Below are 5,277 nucleotides of genomic sequence, written 5' to 3'. Positions count from 1 at the left end.
TTAATATACATAAATCAGCTTTTAAATACACATTGCAAGTTATTTATAATTAATTTTAACAATTAATATTCCAACTTATTGTGTATATATATATATATATATATATATATATATATATATATCTATTTACAAATAGATGTTCGTGAATCGTCGGTCAATAGTCATAGGTTAACTGAATATATAACATTAGTTCAAAAATTTTGAGAATCAGTATTACAGACTTTGCTTATCTTGTAGAAATCATATAAAGATTAAGTTTTAAATTTGGTCGGAAATTTTCGGGTCGTCACAGAGTGCGTCACGTCTGGAAGACTATACCAGTGACTCAGTAGTGTGGACTATCGGTATATTCTAGCTTGATCAACTATGGGTTGCCGGTCCACTTGTGTATGACTTTAAGTGATTAGTGACCAGTGCCTTTAAGCTGTGCTTGATGCTTGTAGTGGTGTCCACCTAGATATTGCCATTCACTTAGCCTTATGCTAATTCCTTCACAATGTTTTGCCCTTCAGGTATAGATTAGCAACTTTTGGTGGGTTTTACAAGGCAAGTGAAGATGTTTGACACAGTGTATAACTCTGATGTTTTGTATTTAACTATATGGTCAAATGGTTTGTATTAATAACGTAACACCCTTGATTTTGAGTTATCATATAATTATGTACTAATATATGATGTGAAAACCTTCAAGTCTTCCGCTGTGAATCTATTTAAAAACAATGCCTGTAAAAAGTACGGTGTTACATATTCAGAATCATCAAGCCTAACGCATTACCTTATGACAGGGCGTTAGGACTAGTGTAATGAATACAATGTCACTACCTATTCATGAGCCAGTATTTCATAATCTCGGCAAAGTAACCGACGAAACCATAGTATGCACTTGCTTTAACCTTATCTAAATTACAAATTTTATCACATTTACTTTACTTTATCTTATAAACTAGAAAAATCCAAAATTAGGTAATATACCACTACTCCTTCACTTTAGGATTATCTTAAGCTTTAGTTATAGGTTCGATTCTACTGATATCTTAAAAATTCGACCATAGGTCATACTTCCCTTACTCACCATAATAAGGAGTATTACGATTTATGCCCCGCTAAATATAAACCTAAAACTATTGCTCTCACCTCTTGATAGATGATTCTGACGCCTTGCGGCCTAACGACACCGCATAAATAAAATCATCCGTTTCAGTCATATCAACCATCTTAATAAATTTAATATTTAAGTAATTCGCCAACCTACTGTATGATTAAGTTTCGCAACTAAATTTTGATTGTTAATTTTAAACAATGTAGATTACATATATTAGGAATAACGTATAGTTAATATATCTTTTCTCATTTTATTGTATCACATATATGGGTATATGTCACACCCCCAAATAGGGCCTGGGGTATTTGTGACTAATTATATCAAATCACAGTTGTATAAACGAAAACGACTCTATATGAGACATTTTATTGAGTTTTGCAGCGGAAGATAAATAGATTACATTGTATTTAGAGCATTAAATGTTTTCACCCCGGTATTAAGGCCCAAAAACAACAAAGATTCGAACTTTATCGGCAAAATACCCATTCGTCGATTAGAATTAAAGAACAAGTAATTACGAAGGCGGTGCAAAAAGAATCAATAGAATCGGAGCTAAAACAAAGATTCTAGAGCGAAAACGGTGAAAGACAAGAAATCAAGTTACGATCCAGTGAATCAAGGCTGACCAGCATCAAAAACGGCCTGCCATACAGCCTGCCATACGGCCTGCCAGTATGGAAACGGCCTGCCAAATACGGCTCACCAAGCGGCCTGCCATACGAGCTGCCAGGCAAACGGCCTGCCAAAAACGGGCTGCCAAACGGCCTGCCAGCCGTATTTTGGCAAATTCCTAGTCTATTTAAAGGGGCTTTGTCATTCATTCCAACACACACTTCAATTCACTTCTTTCTCTCTCTTGTACAATATTAGTCACACTCTCAAGGCCTTCGACTCCGTGCGTGAAACCTAGTACCCGGAGAAGAACGCTGAAGATTTTATTAGGAGCGGTCTGGAGTCTTGAAGTTGTCACTTTTGTATTCGGAACTCGTTTAATCTACTGGTACTTCTATCCTTTATCTTATATAATGTTTTATGATATTGTTGCCATGATTAGCGAGTATTTATCTTTAGTGTATGTTATGATGTAAACAGTTATAATGCCGAAATAATATTATGGTCTGTGTATGCTGTTGAAATGCTTTCCGATTATGCTTTAAACTCGATCACTTTTCCAACTAATAGAACGTAGTTATAGGATCTGTTATTGGGAAGTCGCAAACCCCATTTCAAAGTACACTATCTGTGTCACCCCTTGGTAAGAGAAGTCTATCGGATACAACGTAAGATCGACCGAGGCACACCAGTTGTCGTAAGTCTATCGAGCTTTGGATTCCGACTGAGGACTCTTTCGTAGTGAAACATCTGACTAGACCCTTAGTACATTGTCGGTCCTAGACCATGCTAGTGTAGTCACCAAGCATATAAACTTCGTACGTGCACGCTGAAGCACAGCGGTTGTTTTAAGCTGTACCTCTGCTAAGTAAGGCCATGGAACCCGGTTAGTGTTGACCAGTACACTGCACTATAACGCGGTCTCAAGCATTGCACCCCGCTTGATGGATTCTTAGTTAATTAAGGAACTTTTTTTTAGACACATAAAGGATTGGACCGTTAGGATAACCGAACGTGTTCATGGAAGTCAGGTTGACTTGGTCATGGTGTTCTTTATGGTTGAACTCTTTTTAAGGGCCTAACTACCTTTTACCAATCATTAACGAAAGCATTGCAATGCATCACGTCTCTCAGATATGGTAAACCATGTATTCTATTATGCTTAAGAAAGTTTAGACCATTTCAGAATGTTAATACGTCACCTAACCGAGTCGCTCAATTGGATGAGCCGTTTGAACGTGTATGCCTGTAGTCAGACAGCACGGGCGTCGGGGATAAGGGACGTTGCTGTCTATTCAGAATCTTCAAGCCTAACGCAGTACCCAGTGACTTGTCTGATGACAGGGGCGTTTTGGACCAGTGTAATGAATACAGGGCCTCTGCCTATTCATGAGCCAGCATTCCATAATCTCGGCAGAATAACTGATGAAGTCATAGTATGAACTCGCTTTAACCTTATCTGAATTACGAATTTTATCGCATTTACTTTATATGTCTTATAAATTAGAAAACCCAAAATAAATATTCACTACTCCCTAACTATCTTAGGTTTAAATATAGGTTCGATTCTACTGATATCTCAAAAATAAAACTCTAGGTCATACTTCCCTTATTTATAAGGAGTAGTAAGATTTAGGCCCCACTAAATATAAATTTAAAATAGTACCTTCCTCCCACGAGTGGCTGACCCTGGCGAGCCGCGGCCTGACGACACCGCGCGAATAAAAACCGTCCATTTCGGCCATATCACGGGAGGATACTAAGTTTTTGGCGCCGCTGCCGGGGAACTGGTATCAGGCAATACTGCTCTCTATCAGACTTATTCACAAGCATTTAGTGGTGTCTAAAAAAGACAATTATACACGGACTTGGTTATTGGATTTTCCGAACAGTCGCCAATTATATTGGGACCAAAAGGATCATGCCTCTCCGTAGTCGGCCTGGCCACTTAGTTTGTTGAATAGTTCGTGCGGAGCTCTGTTACCAAAATACCAGGGAATCAGTAGCCAGAACCAAAAACATATTCAACCGTAGGATAGTTAGTTAATTATATTAGATTACCTTAGATTACTTTAAACTACCCTAGATTAAATTAAATTAGATTACCTTAGATTACTTTAAACTACCCTAGATTAAATTAGATTAGATTACCTTAGATTAAATTAGATTACCTTAGAATTAGATTATCCTAGAATTAGATTAGATTAGTTTAGCTTATTATAATTTAGCTTATTTGCGAAAAATTAAAAATAAAAAGGCATACCCAGTGTATGACCCAAACCCGATCTAGACCAGGGCCATTGTTATTCGTACCTGATCCAGGCGCAATAATCTCTAAAGTACGCAAGGAAGCAAGAAAATCAGAAATCAAATGGCGTTACGCGTTACTTTAGCAGAAAACACCAAACCCTCGATTAAAGGTCGAGGAGGACCAATCAGATTTCCAGAGATTCAAGGACACTCGTTCGAATTAAAGCATCACATCATCCAGCTCATTCAAAATAGCTATCAGTTTCATGGATTACCTAATTGTAAGACCCAAATCTTCATTGTACAGCAGAGTATATAGAGTACATAAAGTGTGGGAATGATTGTGCAGTTAAACAGAAGTCAGAGAGCAATCTGAGCTTAGTGCGCGCTGCGCACACCAAAGGGAGCGTGCCGCGCACTCCCTACTGTAGCCGGGTTTTCGCTGTTTTAATGAGATATTTGGATGGGCTTTTTGGTAATTTCACTTATGGACGAGTTAAAGGCCAGTTGGTCAGTTTGTGGAATATCATTAAATCCATTTTCAACTACCATATCCATATCACTTTAATTTTAGAGAGAGAGTGTGATTCTTGAGAGAGAAAGCTTAAATCCAAGAGGAAGAAGTTGTTCTCGGACCAAAGTGCGGGTATTAAAGTTGTTCATCTCCTCTCTAGCTCCGTTGTTGGATTGAATATGAGGCAGCGTAGGTGGATTGAATTGTTGAATGATTACGACTTTGAGATTCGTTACCACCCGGGGAAGGCAAATGTGGTAGCCGACGCCTTGAGTAGAAAGGACAGAGAACCCATTCGAGTAAAATCTATGAATATAATGATTCACAATAACCTTACTACTCAAATAAAGGAGGTGCAACAAGGAGTTTTAAAAGAGGAAAATTTAAAGAATGAAATACCCAAAGGATCGGAGAAGCATCTTAATATTCGGGAAGATGGAACCCGGTATAGGGCTGAAAGGATTTGGGTACCAAAATTTGGAGATATGAGAGAAATGGTACTTAGAGAAGCTCATAAAACCAGATACTCAATACATCCTGGAACGGGAAAGATGTACAAAGATCTCAAGAAACATTTTTGGTGGTCAGGTATGAAAGCCGATGTTGCTAAATACGTAGGGGAATATTTGACGTGTTCTAAGGTCAAAGCGGAGCATCAGAAACCATCAGGTCTACTTCAACAACCCGAAATCCCGGAATGGAAATGGGAAAACATTACCATGGATTTCATCACTAAATTGCCAAGGACTGCAAGTGGTTTTGATACTATTTGGGTAATAGTTGATCATCTCACCAAATC

The sequence above is a fragment of the Rutidosis leptorrhynchoides genome, chromosome 4, assembly GCF_046630445.1.
Source record: "Rutidosis leptorrhynchoides isolate AG116_Rl617_1_P2 chromosome 4, CSIRO_AGI_Rlap_v1, whole genome shotgun sequence".
Taxonomy (NCBI): domain Eukaryota; kingdom Viridiplantae; phylum Streptophyta; class Magnoliopsida; order Asterales; family Asteraceae; genus Rutidosis; species Rutidosis leptorrhynchoides.
The sequence above is the reverse complement of the archived record's forward strand: the minus strand, read 5'-3'. Positions refer to the sequence as shown.